Source organism: Triticum aestivum, chromosome 2B, assembly GCF_018294505.1.
Source record: "Triticum aestivum cultivar Chinese Spring chromosome 2B, IWGSC CS RefSeq v2.1, whole genome shotgun sequence".
NCBI classification, from domain to species: Eukaryota; Viridiplantae; Streptophyta; class Magnoliopsida; order Poales; family Poaceae; genus Triticum; species Triticum aestivum.
The window spans coordinates 746,910,318-746,931,751 of record NC_057798.1 but is presented as its reverse complement, the minus strand read 5'-3'; positions in this window follow the sequence as shown (position 1 = coordinate 746,931,751).

Genomic DNA, 21,434 nt, shown 5'->3' with positions numbered 1-21,434 from the left:
TTGCATGGCAATCCTTACCCCTCATGTTGACATCAATTGATGGGCATCTCCATAGCCCGTCAATTAGCCTCGTTAACATGAGACTTTCTTCCTTTTTTGTCTTCCTTTTTGCGTGAAAGTTGAAAAAAGTTTGAGACTGCTAAAACAATTGCTTGGCTTGTCATCGGGGGTGTGCAAGATGAGAGCATTCTTGTGTGACGAAAATGGAGCATAACCAAACTATATGATTTTGTAGGGATGAACTTTCTTTAGCCATGTTATTTTGAGAAGACATGATTACTTTGATTAGTATGCTTGAAGTATTACTATTTCTTATGTCAACATGAACTTTTATTTTGAATCATTTGGATCTGAACATTCATGCCACAATAAAGAAAATTACATTGAGAATTATGCTAGGTAGTATTCCACATCAAAAATTCTGTTTTTATCATTTACCTACTTGAGGACGACCAGGAGTTAAGCTTGGGGATGCTTGATACGTCCCCAACGTATCTATATTTTTTGATTGTTCCATGCTATTACATTACCCGTTTTGGATGTTTATGGGCTTTACTTTACACTTTTATATCATTTTTGGGACTAACCTACTAATCGGAGGCCCAACCCAAATTGTTGTTTTTTGCCTATTTCAGTGTTTCGAAGAAAAGGAATATCAAAAAGAGTCCAAATGGAATGAAACCTTCGGGAGTGATCTTTTTGGAACAAACGCAATCCAGGGGACTTGGAGTGGATGTCAAGCAATAGAGGAGGCAGACACGAGGGTGCCCGGTGTGCCCCCTCAGGGTGGGCACGCCCCCCACCCTCGTGGGCCCCTCGAGCGTCCATCGACCTACTTCTTCCTCCTATATATACCCATGTACCCCGAAAACATCTAGGGGCACCACGAAAACCTAATTCCACCACCGCAACCTTCTATATCCACGAGATCCCATCTTGGAGCCTTCGCCGGCGCTCCGCCGGAGGGGGAATCAACCATGGAGGGCCTCTATATCATCTCCAAGGCCTCTCCTATGAGTTGTGAGTAGTTTACCACAGACCTTCGGGTCCATAGTTATTAGCTAGATGGCTTCTTCTCTCTCTTTGAATCTCAATACCAAGTTCTCCTCGATATTCTTGGAGATCTATTCGATGTAACCCTTTTTGCAGTGTGCTTGTCGAGATCCGATGAATTATGGATTTATGATCAAGTTTATCTATGAGAAATACTTGAATCTCCTCTGAATTGTTATATGTGTGATTAAGTTATCTTTGCAAGTCTCTTCGAATTATCAGTTTGGTTTGGCCTACTAGATTGATCTTTCTTGCAATGGGAGAAGTGCTTAGCTTTGGGTTCAATCTTGCGGTGTCCTTTCCCAGTGACAGCAGGGGCAGCAAGGCACGTATTGTATTGTTGCCATCGATGATAAAAAGATGGGGTTTATATCATATTGCATGAGTTTATCCTTCTACATCATGTCATCTTTCTTAATGCGTTACTCTGTTCTTATGAACTTAATACTCTAGATGCAGGCAGGAGTCAGTCGAAGTGTGGAGTAATAGTAGTAGATGCAGAATCTTTTTGGTCTACTTGTCACATACGTGATGCCTATATACATAATCATGCCTAGATAATCTCATAACTATGCGCTTTTCTATCAATTGCTCGACAGTAATTTGTTCACCCACCGTAATACTTATGCTATCTTGAGAGAAGCCACTAGTGAAACCTATGGCCCCTGGGTCTATCTTTTATCATATAAGTTTTCCATCTACTTTTATTTGCATCTTTTACTTTCCAATCTATATCATAAAAACACCAAAAATATTTAGCTTATCATATTATCTCTATTAGATCTCACTTTCGCAAGTAGCCGTGAAGAGATTGACATCCCCTTTATTGCGTTGGTTGCGAGGTTCTTGTTTGTTTGTTTAGGTGCGTGGGACTTTTGAGGAGCCTCCTACTGGATTGATACCTTGGTTCTCAAAAACTGAGGGAAATACTTACGCTACTTTGTTGCATCACTCTTTCCTCTTCAAGGAAAACCAACGCCAAGCTCAAGACATAGCAACTGACAACTGCGTCGGGTTGATCCTCAATCTCCTCCACGCTAATGTGGTTCACCTGACCTTTGGTGAAGGGGTTGGGCTTCTTGGCAGAACTTCCATTGCCATTTCCATTCTTAGCTTCAGGACATTCAATGGCATAATGTCCAGTCTTTTGGCACTTGAAACAGGTAATGTGGTTCAGATCCCTCTTGGCTTGTGTTGAAGGGTTGGAGCGTTCTGGCAGCTGCTCCCTCGATTCCCATTGCCATTCCTGGTGCCATTATGGTTTTGCGAACTTGCTCAGTTGTGCGTGTGTCCTCCATGGTTATGGCTTCCATGGTTGTGGGTATGTCCTCGAGAGTATGGGGAATAGCGGGGCTTCTGCTGAGCTCAAGTGGTCAGCTCTCTTCCAATCTTGCGGAGCCAATCATCTGCAACAATCGGCTCGGTGCTACTAGAGAACACCGGCGGATTCAACCTTAGGAAACGGGCTAGGTGATCAATAGGGGGGGTGGTGGTGGGTTGTTGTTGTTGTTGTTGCCTTGGTTCTGATTCTGGACTAAAATTTGCATCAAGGTATTCTGCTGCAGGATCATTTAAGTGAGCTCCGGTGGGAAGGCAAATCCATTGTCACGTCTCGGAGGCATCTGATGGGTTTAGAAGGGTGAGAAAACAGAATAGAAAAGGGGTCTAAGAGAGATTCACTACCCATAATGCTCATGAGACAAACACAATCAATTTCACTTCAATTGATAGCACACGAGATTACAAAAGCGGTCGAACCTATAACTACTAACTCGATCGTTGCAACTACTTGGAGGAAAAAATACTACTAATAACAATGGTGGTCATCTAGAAATTTTCATCAGAAGAAGACTCCATAATAGCTTCTCTAGCTTCATCAACGTAGTCATCATTGCTATCAGGGTCAGAGTCGATGTCGTCGAGCATGATGTAGTTTCCTGGCTGGTTGTCCTTCTTTGGTGCGGGGTCTCCCATGAATACTCCTAGCTTCCTTGTCGGGTCGTCATTCTTTTCCACCAATAGCAATCTCCTCCTCGTATCCATCACGCATAGACTTGATCTCCTCTTCCAGCTCGTTGTTCCTCTTCACCAGTTTCTTGATCCTCTTCATGTGGATAATCTGTTGATTCTCCTGTCGACGAATGTGATCTCCCATCTCTTGAATATAAGCCGCAATTGATCCATCCCTCCTGGTATGAATCATCTCCCATTTGTCATCTCGGCGGCCACATATCTGGTAGACGGTATTCTCCAGCTCCTTGTGATACACCTCACATATGCGTCCAAAGGTGATATGTGTGGCCAGGCTCTTTCCAATCCTCCAGCTTGGTGCATCCAGGTAGAAATCAATAGGCTCTGTTGTTGGCGCAAAGGTCCTCCCAGGTATCCAGACTTTGATCTTGCAGCGCTCCTCTTCCGATACAGATGTAGAGAAAGTCCCCGTGAAACTTGGTAATCCGATGTTCAGATACTTAGTGACTTCCTTCAAGTGCTTTCCGAAAGGGGTGTCATCATCCGGCTGAGTGAACTTGTTCCTGGGATCCGCCATCTATAGAGTAGAAAGAGAGGAGAATTAGAAATGAGTAGCAAAGAGAAATCTTGTGGCTCATTCTAGTGGTCGCGTCCTACAGTCAGCGTGTGCTCTGATACCATCTTCTAGCGACCAGACCTCAAATTGTCAAGTCTCTGTGCAGCAGTGTCACCCCTGGATCGGTAATGCTGACACACACAGTACTCGAGGAATTCTAACATAGTTTCAATCACACACTTATTACATCGAGTCCTCATAAAGAGTATTATTACATAAATAAATCATGGCTGAAGGCCATCTAAACTAGATAACAGCAGAAGGCTTCGAAGGTAAATGAGTCCATCAGCTCCAATGGCATAGCTGAGTGCAAAACAACGACCTATCACACCTTATTCGTCGTCTGAGTAGTCTGTAACATAAGACATTGCAGCACGAAACGGGTCAGCACATGGAATATGCTGGCATAGTTACACTGTAAAGCAATGATAATGCATAGACTATATCTAGATGCAATATTTGGCTGGTGGAGGCTGTAAGTTTCATGATTTTTGCATAAAGCTAGTCTTTCCCTACAACAAAGGAATAAATTTATTTAACTACTCCCATGTTGCCCATTATTTGAGAAAGTTCCTCCAACCCAAATCCCAATTAAAAATTATCACCATTAACCCAACATGAAAATTAATTAGAGTAACATGTTGAGATCACATCAATAGATTCAAGTACTAGATACTCAAGACATCCATAACCGGGGACACGGCTAACCATGATTAGTTTATACACTCAGCAGAGGTTTGCGCACTTTTCCCCACAAGACTCGACCGCATCCATGATCGGCTGATCGAGACATAGCCTTTCTGAAGCATTAACTCTCTACTCCGGGTAGACAGTACCATCTACAACCCTCTACATCTGCTAGTCTACCTCTTCAAGAGCCTGGGTGGCATTCCATAGGATAATCACACAGGTACTCTGGGATTTCCAAAACAGACAACACTGGGTACTCCAGGTGCCTCAACCAATCCACCTAGATTTGTATTAAAGTTGCCACCTTAATGTTATCCATAATTAAATAACTCTCAAACTTCCATGTGTGAATCACGATCCAATCCCTGTCTACGAGCATGGCTAAGCAATAATAAGCATAACGTATATTCCCGGGGTGATCAAAAGGTATTAGGTTCCTACCTCACACACTACAACCAAAACCACATGTTCCCAATCCTACCAATGCAAATATTTGTGGGGCAGAACTAATGCATAGTAAAAACTAGGTATAAAAGAGTATGATCAAAGTGTAACTTGCCTTGCCAACGATCTGCAAACTCTAAAGATTCATAGTAACAAGCTTCGCACTCCGGGTAATCTAGCATAGACAAACAATAGCATACATAAGCAATCACTCAATCAGAACACGAGAAAACTCGAGAAAAGATCCAAATCGAACACGAAACAAGAAATGGCTAGAACTAACAAGAGTCAAAACCTAACAGCATTATTAACATGTGAATTAGATCTTAACACAGAATACATGCGATTAGCTACGATTCTCAAAAAGATTTAACTCAAACGGAGCAACGAAACTCAAATTACGAACAAAACAAGATCGTTTACTAATCTGGACTAAAGTCAAATTTTACAGTACCAAAATCATGTTCAAGTTGATTAATTGGAAAGAGGGATTCGAGACAAATATTTAGGCGATGGTTTCATCTAATTTGGATAAACAAGCAAAAAGTTATAGTAGTTTAAAATCAGAGGTTGAATCACGATAAAAATAATCGCAGATAAGTCCCTGTCGAAAATATAATAAAAGAAAAGACTAACGGACGAACATTCACTGTCTGAACCTAACCGGCGAACAACGTTCGTTAAAATGAATGAGCGGACGAACGTCCACTAAATAAAGAAACCAACGACAACTGAACCGATCTGTGAAAAAAAACAGATTTAGGGTTTATAAAAAAACCGAGCGGTGTTTATACCTAAACGAAAAAACGGTGGCGACTCCGGCGGCTTCCAGCGAGGCGGGGCGGCGTGCGGCAGCGTGGGCGACGATGCAGGGCGGCGGGGCAGCGGCGCGGATGACGCGCAGAGGCGGTGAAGTAACACGGCGGGGCGGCGGCGCTGTGGTGGCGGGTGCGGCGGCGGGGCGGGACGAGGGCTTCACGGGGGAGGGGGGGCATTATAAATGGGGTGCCCGACTTGGCGGAGGGGCCAAGCGGCGGCAGCGGGCGGCTCCCGAACTCCAGCAAGAGTCCGGCTCGGGCGCGGGAGGCGGCAGCGCTGTGGGCCGGCTGGGCCGCTGGCCCACTGCGTTCCGTGAAATATATTTTTTGTTAATATTTTCACCCGAATAGAAAAATCCTAATAAAATATAAAAAATTCTAAAAAATGCCAAAACAATTTTTGACGTCTAAATGAAATATTTAGAACAAAGTGAATATTTTTCTGGCCTAAAAGTGCTTTTTGAAAAAAATGCATATTTTTCTAATTCAAATAAAATAGCAATAAAATACCAAAAAAAACCATAATTTTATTTTCAAATTATTTCTCTAATATTTCTATTAATTTGAAGAAGTCATATTATCTTCTCTCATTTATTTTTAATATTGGGAATAATTTGAGAGAAAAATAATAAAACCAAATTGATCCTTTTCTTCAAATTTGAAATAAATTCAAATATGAATTTTGTGAAACCTCCAACTCTCTCCGTGGGTCCTTGAGTTGCTTAAGATTTGTAGGATCTCAACCAGAATGCAGAAATAAATATAATATGCATATGATGATCTATGTATAACATCCAAATTGAAAATTGGGATGTTACAATATTGCTCAATATAAATTGTGGAAATGATATGCTACCGTAGGCATTGTGTGGAAAAAATTATGAATCTTGTCTTTAACAGTACCAAAGTGAAAGGGTTTGCTCTTTATCATACTAACCTATCTCACGAAGTTTCGTTAAGTTTTGTGTGATTGAAGTTTTCATGTTTTGGGTGAGACATTGATATGAGGAGAATAAGGAGTGACATGACCCTAAGCTTGGGGATGCCCAAGGAACCACAAGATAATATCCAAGGAAGATCCAAGCAACTAAGATTTGGGGATGCCCCAGAAGGCATCCCCTCTTTTGTCTTCAACATTATCGGTAACCTCACTTGGAGCTATGTTTTCATTCGTCGCATGATATGAGTTTTACTTGGAGCGTCATTTTATTTGGTTAGGATTTGCTTGTTGCTATCTATTAATAATGTTTTGCATCTTTTACTTCAATAAAAATGTCAAGTATAGTTTGTTCCATGCTTATTTTGCGAGTCTACTTGTGGCTGTTTCAAAACAGAAAGTTTGTTGCTATTGCAAAAATTCTCTAGAAAAGTCAGAATGTGATAAAATGTTGAAACTTTTTTCACAGTAAGCTATAATAAATTTTATACAGTGTGGTAATTTTTCATAATTGTTGGAGTGAGGAAAGTATGATGAATATTGCACTCTTTACAGACTGTCCTGTTTAGACATATTGCTGTTATGTTTGCATTGTTTGCATATGTTTGCTTGTTGAATGATTCTATTTGAGGATAGGAGTATTAAACATGCAGAGGCATTTAGTATCCAATGTTAAATTATAATTTTAGCGATTTGCTACAATAGAAAATGATAAGGTGTTGCATTGATTTATACTAACTTATCTCACGAGTTCTTGTTGAGTTTTGTGTTGATGAAGTTTCTGAGATTTAGTGAAACCGTGATATGAGAGGAATTAAGGAGACACAAAAGCTCAAGCTTGGGGATGCCCAAGGCATCCCAAGTTAATATTCCAAGAAGTCTCAAGCATCTAAGCTTGGGGATGCCCCGGTAGGCATCCCACCTTTCTTCTTCAACAGTTATTGGTTAGTATCGGTTGAGCCTATGTTTTTGCTTCTTCACATGAGTTGTGCTATTCTTGAATGTCATTTTATTTTGTTTTGATGTTTTAATAAAGTACTTAGATTTGAAAGTTGTTAAATAAGAGAGAATCCATAATTGGCTACCCATTTGCTTAACTACTCGCTTGATCTTCACTTATATCTTTTTGGAGTAGCTTGTCATTTACTCATGTGCTTCACTTATATCCTATGAATAAATTGTTGAATGAATTGAATATCATGAAGTTGAAATTGTATTTTCATATCATGCCTAGTGGTAGCTTCGCACTGGGTTTAGAAAGTGAAATCTTTTGAAGCTTGACAATCACAATATAGTTCACACAAGCAATTCATGAATGGTTACCACAAGGAAGAGAACTTTCACATGCAAATACATTATCTTGGAAATCTTCTGTGATTGTGAGCCCCCATCAAAATATTATATGCCCAAATTGTTGATGTTGGACAAGGAAGACAACGTAATGATTTATGTTTGTTCTTATTCACATAGAAGTTATATTGTCATAGATCCTTCAACATGTGGTGCTTGCCCCCCCATCTTTGCTAGCCAAAAATTCCGCACAAGGTAGAGGTACTACTTGTGCACCCAAAAACCCTTAAACCCAAATCTTGTTTTGAGAGTCCACCGTACCTACCTATGGATTGAGTAGTAAGTTGCCATCGGTGCAATAAGGCAATAAAAATTGCTTCTAAAAGTGTTAGATCATTAAGTGTAAGAGAAAACTGAGCGTTGTACGAACTTGTGATGGCGAAGAATAAAAGCGATAGAATGCATAATAAGGGTTGCCATCATAAGGGGCAATATCACATGACGTTCTCTTGCTAAGGGGTTAAGCATACAAACAAAAAGCGCATGTCAACCTCTGCTTCCCTCTGTGAAGGGCCTATCTTTTACTTTTATGTATTTACTTTCATGCAAGAGTCAAAGTTTTTCTCTCTATTCCTTTTTATTTTTCTCTTTTGGCAAGCATCATGTGCTGGGGAAAGATCTAGGCACATATATCCACTTGGATATGGGTAGCATGAGTTATTATTGTTGACATCACCCTTGAGGTGAATACGTTGGGAGGCGAAATTATAAGCCCCTATCTTTCTATGTGTCCGATTGAAATGTTTTGCTCATGTGTATGCGGTGAGTGTTAGAAACCATAGAAGACTATATGATGGTTGAGTATGTGGAGCTCTTACTTAGACTCTGTTGAATAAGTTGAATTGCAATTGTTTGGTGACTAAGAATATAGGTTGTTGAGTTTCAAGAGAATTCATTGTTTGAACCTTAACGTGTGAATTGGTTGCTACTTTGTCATGATGAGTTTTACGAGAAAGAGTTATTGTTATGATGCTAGAGAAAATGATTAAAATTATCATTGATCAAACTTATGCACTTTGCTCGCACTCACACTTCATAAAATATTTCTTTTATCATTTACCTACTCGAGGACGAGTAGGAATTAAGCTTGGGGATGATGATACGTCTCCAATGTATCAATAATTTATGAAGTATTCATGTTGTTATATTATCATTCTTGGATGTTTTACAATCATTTTATAGTAACTTTGTATCATTTTTTGGGACTAACCTATTGACCCAGTTAAAGGTTCCATGCTATTTTTTGGGACTAACCTATTGACCCAGTTGTTGTTTTGGATGTTTGTGGGCTTTACTTTACACTTTTATATCATTCTTGGGACTAACCTACTATCCGGAGGCCCAGCCCGAAATGCTGTTTTTTGCCTATTTCAGTGTTTCGAAGAAAAGGAATATCAAACGGAGTCCAAACTGAATGAAACCTTCAGGAGCGATCTTTTTGGAACAAACGCAATCCAGGAGACTTTGAGTGGACATCAAGCAGTAGACGAGGAAGCCACGAGGCAGGAGGGCGCGCCCTAGGGGGTGGGCGCGCCCCCACCCTCATGGGCCCCTCGTGGCTCCACCGACCTACTTCTTCCTCCTATATATATCCACGTACCCCCAAAACATCCAGGAGCACCATGAAAAACTATTTCCACCGCCGCAACCTTCTATATTGAAAGTGCTAGTTATCGACTAGAGGGGGGGTGAATAGGAGATTTTTATCAAAGTCTTCAAAACGTGGAAGTTTCGAAGACAAACAATAGAAATGACCTAATTGATATGCAGCGAAAGATAAACTACAACAAGCAAGCCATAGTCAAGTTTGCAATAATGTGAACGTACAAAGACTAATAGCAGCAAGGTAGTAAGGATCAGGATGGAAGATTGTATGAAGCCAATCAATGATAGTAGTCAAGCGATGAAGTCAAACAGATAAGACAAATAAGCAAAGACTTCACGAAGACAAACTCAAAGTAAATGAGGGAAGGGATAGAACTAGTCACTTGATGAAGACACATGATTTGTTGGACCAGTTCCAGTTGCTGTGACAATTGTACGTCTGGTTAGGGAGGCTGAGATTCAACTCAGAAGACCGCGTCTTCACCTTATTCCCCTTGAGCTAAAGACACACAGTCCTCGCCCAATCACTCTTGTAAGTCTTCAAGGTAGACTTCCGAACCTTCACAGACTTCGTTCACCGGCGATCCACAATGACTCTTGGATGCTCAGAACGCGACGCCTAACCGGCTGGAGGATACACAGTCCTCAAGTGTAATAAGTCTTCAGGTCACACAGACAGAAAGACTTCAGTGATGCCTAACACTCTTTGGCTCTGGGTGTTTGGGCTTTGTCCTCGCAAGGATTTCTCTCTCAAAGGCTTCGAGGTGGGTTGCTCTCAAAACGACAAAAGCCGTAAACTAACTCTGAGCAGCCACCAATTTATGGTGTAGGGGGTGGGCTATTTATAGCCACAAGGCAACCCGACCTGATATGTCCGAAATGACCCTGGGTCACTAAGGAACTGACACGTGTTCCAACGGTCAGATTTCAAACACACACGGCAACTTTACTTGGGCTACAAGCAAAGCTGACTCATCCAGCTCTGGATAAGATTTGCTCTCATTGTCTTCGCTCGAAGACATAGGATTTGGGTTGAGCATCACTTCAGTCACTCTGACTTTGTTCACTTGGACCCCACTTAACAGTACGGTGGTTCCTATGACTCAACAAAGAAGAAAAGGAAACAACGAAACAACACAGTCTTCGCGCTCCATAGTCTTCGCTCAATGTCTTCTCATGTCATAGTCTTCAATGTGAATATCTTCACATACCACCATTGTCTTCAATGTCTTCATACATTTTTAGGGGTCATCTCCGGTAGGTAAACCGAATCAATGAGGGACACTACCTGCGTTATCCTGCAATTCTCACAAACGCATTAGTCCCTCAACCAACTTTGTCGTCAATACTCCAAAACCAACTAGGGGTGGCACTAGATGCACTTACAATCTCCCCCTTTTTGGTGATTGATGACAAACTGGTTGAAGTTTTCAACGGGAAAGAAGTATGTGAAATTGTAAAGGATAGGGCATTGTCTTCAGTAGGGGCAAGGGCTCCCCCTGAAGATGTGCATATAAATGATTTGCTTTTGGAATGCAAATGCACATGGCAGGTTGTACTTGTGGAGATCCTCTTTAACTTATGAACATAATTCATCATGCATGAAATGATATAACTTAAAGAATGACATGCATAATGGAAAATGGACGTCTGCAGAATGATCTAAGTGCGGAAGTTATCATCGCACATGAAAGAGCAAATAAGTAGCATACGACCATCGAGTTTTAGTGTTACAACTCAAAGAACGAAGTGTATCAAAAGCAAGAGTTGTAAACACTAGGCAAAACATAAAGCAACCGCCCATATGAACACGCTTGAATACTATCAACTCATATGCTTCTCCCTCTTTTGTCAGTAATGACCAAAAAGGTTTGAAGACATAGAGCATCTACTCGTCCTCATGAGGAGTAGTTTAAGCAGCAGGGTTGTCGTTGTCGTTTGGCGGTGCAGACGAACTTGGTGCAGTGTCGATGCGTACAGAAGTAGGGGGTGGTGAAGTGGCATCGTCTTCATCATCGATCACATTGGCATTCACGGTTGCCGCGGAGGAAGAATAGTCAGAGTCTTCAAGGTATGGAGTTCGTCGTAGGACAGCATTCCGTGGAGGAGTGGAGTCAAACTTGAATCGTTCAGGGAAGCCATCGTCTTGAAGATCTGCTTTAGCACCGAGCAGGGTCAAACTCTTCCATGATCTCCGACAAGTTTCATGAGTGACAAATGCATTCTTGGTGGCAAGATTGTGAATGTGATTTACATCCACCAAGAGACTTTGCATCTAACGCTTGAGCCAGAAATGATGCTTATCCTGTTTCTGATGCAGAGCCACAAGAAGTTCTTGGTCATTGAGGACCCGAGAGCGCTTCTTTGGCCTTTGAGCAATTGTGCTCTCAGTAGCTTCAGTTGGCGCATGATGAGGCAGACGAGTATTTCCAGCCATCGGATAGACACGCGTAACAACTTGGACTCCTTCCATAGGCTGAGTGAAGCTTTGATGTTCAGCATTTTGAAGACAAAGAGGCTTCTTCGCAGGCTCAGGGTATATGGCTTCAACTGACATATCAACCTCTGGTAGAAAGATCACATGATTGCAAGCAGAGGGCTGATAGTTGACAGCAGAGTGTTGCTTGATGAGGCGCATGACCCATGGAGCATAGAATTATAGGCCAAAAAGGTCAGATCCAGATGCAGCCAGTTGCCTGATGAAGAAATCTTGTGCATTGAAGCTGATGCCATTGAGGATGTAAAAGACCAATGTCTTCATGGCTCCTTCAAGTTTTGCAGCTGATGAATGTCCTTCGGTAGGCCATAGAGTCCGCCTGATGATGTGATATATGATGCGCGGCAGATACTCAAGGTCATCAACAAAGAACTCCTTTGGGTATTCAGCGTCATGAGGCAATGGCTTCATCATGCTCAACATTTGGCTCATGTTGGGTTCAGGCTTATGGAAGTTGCTCTCCAGTGCATTGCGGTAGTTTTGACAACCAGGTTCATATAGCTCTCCGGGAATGGATAGGCCTGTAAGCTCAATGATGTCAAGAGCTTTGGCTTCATGATGAACATTTCCTGTCATCCACTCGAGAACCCATGTCTTTGTATCTTTGTTATATCCGCGAATGTGGAGCGTAGCATAGAATTGAAGCAAAAGTTCTTCATTCCAATGTTCTTTGTCTGTCACAAAGCTGAGCAGACCAGCATCATGAAAGCAGTCAAGTGCTTCTTCTAAGCATGGCAGTCCAGCAATGGTTTCAGTGTCGAGGCGCATATGACGGAAAATGTGCCCTTGATCATACAGAACACAGGAGTAATAGCTTCGTTGCTGATGACTCCAGAAACGATCTGATGATATTCTTGGCCTTGTGTAGGGGTTCTTTGAGCTGTCAAAGAATGTGTTGTGGCTTTTGAAGCCATTTGCATTGAAGGACCCGACAGATGTGGTAGTACCTGGAAACCTTGGCAGTCTTGGCTTTGGCTTCTGGACCTGAGGCCTATGCTCAATGTGATAGTCAAACTGAGGACCAGAGACATTAGGCGGAGGGACCAGAACGGGCCATCTTACTGTGATTAGCTCGCCATGGTTGTATGCTTGCTCAATTGTATAGGGCCTTGGTGGCGGAACAGGAGCAGTGGCAGCAACAGTGGCTTCGGGCTGTACAACAGAAGCTTCAGGAGCATTTTCAGCATTGACTTCTGGTATGGTGCTGGGGACAGGCTCCACATTAGCTTCAGCCATGACTATGTCATAGGCTTCATTGGTGTTGGTGGTGGCAGCCTCAAGGTTTTCAACCTCCCTTGATGAGCTGGAGGGTCAGGCACAGACACGTTCACTTCATGAACAGCTTCTTCAGGAATAGGGGGAGTAGGGACATGTTCTTCTAGATGTTCGTCATCGGCTGATGCAGCCGGATTGTCTTCAGCGGCTGGTGCTTCAGACACGAAGACATTCACAGCAGGAGTGGCTTCTGAAAACACTTGACGTGCAACAGGTTGATGGTGCACTTCTCCTTCTGGAACGCTCGGAAGAGGGACTTGAGGCCTTGGTCCTTTGCGAAGCCTTTTTAGGACAGGCGATGCCTTGGGAGATGGAGTAGGCAGGTCCTCATCCTCTTCAACTTGCACAGATGGTGTGGCTTGTTGTTGTTGGGGAGTACTAGGGGAGTCTTGTTGTTGCGGGCGATCAGCCCATGATGCATCCTGAGCAATTGGCGTCAGAGGACGACCAATGCTAATGATTTCGCTGTTCATGAGAACAGGCGATGATACCACATTGTATTCAATTTGAGGAAGAACTTCACCATCTTCAACATTGTCATGGTGACCAATGTCTTCAGCAGTGATGGGATCAACTGCTGGAATCTCTTCAGCTTCAGGAGCCTCTGTGGAAGCAGGCTCATGAATAGTCATTCGTAGTTCTTGGGTTGCAGATGCAGGACGAACCACTGAGATGGGTTCAACAACAAGGGGCTCTGTGGGAGCAGCCCGACTTTTCTTGGTCTTGCGCTTCTTCTTGGAGGGAGTAGCATCAGAGGCTTCTGAGGTTTTCCTTTTTCTGGCTTCAGCCTCTGCAGCCCTCGTCTTCTTCTGTTCTGAAGCGTTTGACGTGACTTTTGGCTTCGAGCCAGTCATGCTGCTTGGGAAGACAATGCGAGGTTCATCTTGCCTTGAAGGTGCAGGTTGGACAGTTGGAAGCTTCTTCTTCTTTGCAGCCATCCTGGGGTTGATGCCAGGACGACCAAGAGCCTTGCGCTTCTCAGCCTCATTGTAGGCAAGAACACACTTGTCAGCCAGATTTTTCATGCGCTCTCTAGAGCCTCGAGCTTCTTCATGCTTCTTGTGAAAGGCTTCTTTGAGCTCGTGCAGCATGATCTTGAAATTTTTGACATCTTGCATGTTGAGCGTGGCCACATGCTTCTTGAACTGAGCCTTTTCATAGTCAATCTTGTGCTTCAGTTCGACGATGCGCTGAGCAATAGCTAGCTCAGAAGCAATAGCGCCATTGAAGGAGACGCTGAGGCCAATGGGAAGTTGCAAGTCATCAAAGCTGAGATTTGGTGTGTCAAACCATTCATCAATGAAGTTATGGATGATTGCCATGTCAAAGAGAGGCAGATTATTGAAGATCTCTGCTTCTTCCTTGCTCTTGATCAGTTGCTCAAGAGCATCATCTGCAAGATCATCATCGCTAGACAGATCAATGTGCTCTTCATGCAGAATAGCAGCAGGAGTCAATGTCTGATCAGTACTCTTGATGATTTTCTTTTTCTTCTCCGTCTTCTTGGAGATGCGTTAAAGATCTTCAGACTGCACACTATCTTCAGGAGGTGCAGTGGCCAGTGGCTTCACACGAGAAGCTTTTGGAGGTGCAGCTGATGTTGAAGCCTTAATTTTCTTTGGCTTCTGCGGCCTTGGAGGAGGAGCTGGGGCTTCATCAGAATCAGCATCATTATCAGAATGATCCACTTTGGCACTTTGTACCAAGATGTAAGAGATGAGGCCATCAAGGTTTGAAAAGGGGCCGATTCTATTTTCTTCCGCTTCACGTGTGCCATCATCACAGGGAGCAGAGGGACCAGGATTGAAGTCTAATCCCCATGACTTCTTGTTTTCCTTTACCGATGCCTTTGCATACTAGAAGTTGCGCTTGAAGAGATTATCATCATGACACCAGAGCAATGATGATGGATCGGCATTCTGAGGCTGTGGTCCACGGACCATACAAGGATAGAATTCTTGTGCAATGGCTTCAGCTTTGTTCTTGGGGGGAGGCCTCGATAGAGAATATCACCCCAAGGACTCTTGATAGCATTCTTCTCAGCGTACTCCCGGGTCACGAACTTGTACTTGAACCATTGTTCAGCCCAATAGCGTCGAATCCATTGGATTCGGGTCTTGCACTGATTATAATTCTCTTCGGGATCTGTTTTGTAGATTTCCGCGAGGTCATCAGGCAAATCTTTTGATGTTCCCCCTTGACGCTGTCTGCCACCCTTCCTTACTGATTTCTCTCCAGCCATGAACTTCAAATTGAATGGTTTCAATATGTTCAAAGGCTTCAAAGGCTTTCGCTTGCTGGTCAAACAGGAACTAGCTTCAGGAGAGTTAATGTGTTGCTGTAAGAATTCTGCAAACGAATGCAGACTATGAGAACCAAGGGATTCTCCCACGGACATGTACCTGTGATAGCATTAGAGATGCAAGGGAAGGGGAAGAGGTCATATGCATTCTCAGAAGATTTTGAAGATAAATCAGTTTGAAGACATTGACCTCATGTTGCGAAGACATTCACTTATATGTTGAGAGTTGGTTCCAGATTTGTACGAATCCGTGAATAAGTACAAGTGAGGAATCTAACTCGATATGAAGCTTAAGTGAATATACTAGGTAGTATGAGATGCAGACAGAATAGATCTAACTTTGTGTAGACAAAAACCACTTTTGGTAAATAGGATGAATCATTGTGGATCAAAAAGATGGTAAAAATAGAGTTATATTTACCACACGAAGAACTGCTAGATGGGATGAATTGGAGACCGAGCAGTTCAATCCACCGTGCCCTAACTTGGAAACGGAGGACACCTACGGCGGCGGCGGAGAGGACGATGCTCGCGGCCGGCGTGAGGACGACGTCGGAGAAGTCGCGGCAGCTAAGCGCTTCGTCGCCGGCATCGTCGAGAGCTAGCGGTGGCGCTAGGGTTTTGATGAGGTGGAGAGGTGGAAGAAGGTTTTCTTGACTGCAGGGGACACGTATTTATAAGTAGGTGTGTGGCATAACGCAATTACGCAGGTGCCCCTGCCTGTTCACATCCGTGGGACACGTGGCAAGCATGCAACATACTCAGAGTTGTCCCATGTTCCCACGCCCGCCAAGTTTGTCGGATGGTTGTTCGGGCTTCTCCGGATTTCAACAATAAAGATGAATCATTTAAAAGGACTTGATGTTTGTCTCTGTGTCTTCTGTTGACAAGGATGCAGAGAAGACATTTGACAGTTTCAATAGAATGCATATGATTTGGACAGATAGTGTTTGAGATAGAAAGCATAGAGAGATTAGGGTCCAATCACATTCACTTAGTTCAAAAGATTCACTAATGAAGACATAGCTATAAGTGAATGTTGTAGAGGACAGAATACTAGTATATATATATATATATATATATATATATATGGCAAAGCAATCAACTCAACATAGTGAAGTAAATCATGAAGATAAGTTGAAAGTTGAAGACAAATCAAATGCGAATATATTCAACAATAACGCCATGAGTGAAACACTTCAAACCAAGAAATTTGGTGGTGGCGTTACCCACCGTATAGGAAGTATTAGACCCAGACACGACGCACAATTATCGTGGCGCTCCGAAGTCAAATTCCATGTTAATGTATTCACACTCAGAATGTAATTCTTCATTGATTGAAGATATACTTTACTTCGTGTGTTTCACATCTAAGTCATCAACATGCATAAGTGTTAGGATGTGTGCCTGATCACAGGACATTTGAGGATTCCAAGATATTTAGCTCACACCATAACTTGCAAAACCTTTTCTCATCCAGGGGCTTTGTGAAGATATCTGCCAGTTGCTCTTCAGTGTTGACGTGAATGATGTCAACATCTTTCTTCATGACATGATCTCTGAGAAAATGATGACGAATTTCAATGTGCTTTGTCTTTGAGTGATGGACTGGATTGTTGGCAATCTTGATGGCGCTTTCGTTGTCGCAGAAGAGAGGGACTTGCTTCAGGTTGATGCGATAGTCCTTGAGAGTTTGCTTCATCCACAGAAGCTGAGCACAACAAGATCCAGCAGCAATGTATTCAGATTCAGTAGTTGAGAGTGATAGATAGCTTTGCTTCTTTGAAGACCAGCAGACAAGTGATCGTCCCAGAAAGTGACATGTTCCTGATGTAGACTTGCGATCCACCTTGTCACCAGCATAATCACCATCAGAGAATCCAACCAGATCAAATTTTGAGCCCTTTGGATACCATAATCGGAGTGTTCGGGTGTAAGCCAAATATCTAAGAATTCGCTTCATAGCTAAGTGATGCGATTCCTTTGGTGCCGCTTGGAATCAAGCACACATGCAAACACTAAGCATAATATCTGGCCTAGATGCACATAGGTAAAGTAAAGAACCAATCATGGAGCGGTATACCTTTTGATCGAACTCTTTACCATTGTCGTCGGGACCAAGATGATGTTTGGCTGGCATTGGCGTCATGTACAATTTGCAATCTTGCATTCCGAACTTCTTCAAACAGTCTTTTAGAGAATTATGTGCACCCATGTGTATCTTGAGTAGTCATCAACAATGACGAAGCCATAGAGACACGCTGTTGTTGTGAGGGTAGAGTAGTGAGTAGGGCCAAATAAGTCCATGTGCAACAGCTCGAAGGGTTGAGATGTCGTTATGATTGTCTTCGAGGGGTGCTTCGCCCTAGTCATCTTCGCAGCTTCACAGGCACCACACAAATGATCTTTCTTGAACTTGACACCTTCGATGCCAATGACATGCTTCTTCTTGACGAGTGTGTGTAAGTTCCTCATGCCAGCATGCCCTAGCCTTCGATGCCAGAGCCAGCATTCTGAAGCTTTTGCAAGAAGACATACGGCAAGCTGTGGACCTGCTGAGAAATCTACCATGTATAGATCATCTTTCCTATACCCTTCAAAGACTAGAGACTTGTCAGATTCCATTAGTACAAGGCAACGATATTTTCCAAATAGCATAATCATGTTTAAGTCACAAAGCATTGAGACAGACATTAAGTTGAACCCAAGGGATTAAACAAGCATCACTTTATCCATGTGTTGATCCTTCGAGATTGCAACTCTACCTAGACCCAATACCTTGCTTTTACCAGTGTCAGCAAATGTGATTTGACTCTTGTCGGATGGACGTAAGGTTGAGCCCATGAGAAGACTTCGATCACCAGTCATATGATTAGTGCATCCGCTGTCGATAATCCATTCTGAAGCACGAGGTGTCATACCCTATAGTGCAGTTAGGAGGATAGGCTTCACAAGGTATGTTGTGAAGCATAAGCATTTGACGCACACTAGGATTATCACAGCTTAGATCAAGATTAGAACACACAGTATGACAGGTAAGCGATTCATATGTGGAATACATAGTAAGTCATTTTATCATGCGACCCTTTGTGTTTTAGGTCCCCAGCAATAATATCGGACGCCTTGGATTGCTGGCTGGAGACCATATTCTGCAAAAGAGAGTTAATTCTTCTTCACCACCCACATCTTCAGGGGTGGCTTAGAAGCAATGAGTCTAAGTGCAGCATCTGAGAATTTCGGCTTTGAAGCCCTAGCAAATAGCCTTGCAGGAGATGAATGATACTCATATGAATAAGCAGAAAAGTTCTTAGTCCTATGAACATGGCGGTCTGAGGACACACGTTCATATTCATAAGTTTGAGCACGATTTCCCTGCAAAACATTGGTGTTAGGGTGACTCAAGTGAGTCATGTATTCGTATGAAGTCGTTGGACCATATGATGCCTTTGGTCTGGGGTTTGTCTTCTTCCCTGGTGGTGTCATGATGACATTCACTGGAAGATTCTCAAGACAGCTTTTGGGAACCCAGATCTTCTTCATAGGTGGTCCATTCCTGCAGTTAGTACCAATATACCTGGCAAACACTTCACCATTCTGATTTTTGAACAGTTTATAGTTTGCATCAAAGGATTCATCAATGATAATAGGATTGCCACAGGTAAAACCAGATAAAGTGGATGGATCCACTTAAGGTTCCTTTGCAGCAACCCATATGGTTTTGGGATACTGCTCAGGCTTCCAGTAGGAACCATCATCATTCATTTTCCTCTCGAACCCAACACCCTCTTTCCTAGGGTTTCGGTTCAGAATATGCTTTTTGAGGACATCACAAAGTGTCTGATGTCCTTTCAGACTTTTGTACATCCCAGTTTCAAGCAATGTCTTCAACCTAGCATTTTCATCAGCAATAGCAATGGTATCCTCCGCAGAGGGGTTAGTTTCCATATCAGTAGTTGAAGACAATGCAACAACAGCGGTATTGGAACATTCAGCAACAGAGGTAGTGTTATCACGCTCAATGCATTTTAGACATGGTGGTTCAAATCCATCCTAAGCGGAACTGATCTGTTGAGCGCGAAATGACTCATTCTCTTTTTGAAGATCTTCATGAGTCGCTTTCAATTTCTCAAGCTCTTGCTCCCTTTGAAGATAATCATAGGAGAGCCTTTCATATGTGGTTGAGAGCGTCTCATGAATACTTTCAAGTTCTTGGTACTTAGCATGAAGATTTTTTATGTCTTCTACTAAGGACTGTGAACGTGTCATTTCCGCGTCCAATAGGTCATCGCTTTTGTCTAATAGTTTTTGAGTATGTTCCATAGCCCTTTGTTGTTCAGTAGCAATTTTAGCAAGTGTTTTGTAGCTGGGTTTGGATTCACAATCAGAGTCATCTTCACTTGATGTTTGAAAGTAAGCATCGCATGATTTTACCTTGGCACCACGTGCCATGAAGCAGTAGGTGGGAGCAGGATCGTCCATGTCATCAGCTTCAGCGTTGGTGTGGAAGTCATTGTCTTCAGTGTTGAAGATGGACTTGGCAACATAGGTTTTGGCTAGAGCCAGACTTGCAACGCCAGGGTCGGACTCTTCTTTAGACTCCACCTCCACCTCCTCAGAAGCAGACTCCTCCTCTGAATCCATTTCCTTGCCAACAAAAGCACGAGCCTTGCCGGATGAGCTCTTCTTATGTGATGAAGACCTTGATGAGGACTTAGAAGAAGACTTTGAAGATTTCTTCTTCTTCTTATCATCAGAATCATATTCCTTGCTTTTCTTCTTCTTCTTCTCATTGTCCCACTGAGGACACTCAGAGATATAGTGTCCAGGTTTCTTGCACTTGTGACATGTTCTCTTCTTGTTGTCATGAGTGGAAGCTTCATCATTTCTTGAGCTAGATCGTGAAGACTTTTTGAAGCCCTTCTTCTTGGTGAACCTCTGAAACTTCTTCACAAGCATGGCAAGTTCCTTTCCAATGTCTTCAGGATCATCAGAACCACAGTCAGATTCTTCTTCATATGAGGAAACCACTTTTGCCTTCAAGGCGCGAGTTCGGCCATAATTGGGACCATAGATATCTCTTTTCTCAGAAAGCTGGAACTCATGTGTGTTGAGCCTCTCAAGTATATCAGACAGATCAAGTGTCTTGAAGTCAGGACGTTCTTGTATAATGAGGGCAAGGGTGTCAAAGGAGCTGTCAAGTGATCTCAGGAGTGTCTTGACGATTTCATGCTTGGTGATCTCAGTGGCGCCAAGAGCCTGAAGCTCATTTGTGATGTCGGTGAGGCGATCAAACGTGAGCTGGACATTTTCATTGTCGTTTCTCTTGAAGCGGTTGAAGAGATTGCGAAGAACATTGATCCTCTGGTCTCTCTATGTAGAGACGCCTTCGTTGACCTTGGATAGCCAGTCCCAGACTAGCTTTGACATTTCCAGAGCACTCACACGGCCATACTGTCCTTTGGTCAGATGACCACATATGATGTTCTTTGCAGTCGAGTCCAGTTGAATGAACTTCTTGACATTAGTAGGGGTGACACCTTCACCAGTTTTGGGAACGCCATTCTTGACGACATACCAGAGGTCGACATCAATGGCTTCAAGATGCATGCGCATCTTATTCTTCCAGTAGGGAGTTCCATCGAACACGGGACAAGCAGCGGAGACTTTGATTATCCCTGCAGTCGACATAGCTAAACTCCAGGTGGTTAAACCGAATCACACAGAACAAGGGAGTACCTTGCTCTGATACCAATTGAAAGTGCTAGTTATCGACTAGAGGGGGGTGAATAGGTGATTTTTATCAAAGTCTTCAAAACGTGGAAGTTTCGAAGACAAACAATAGAAATGACCTAATTGATATGCAGCGGAAGATAAAC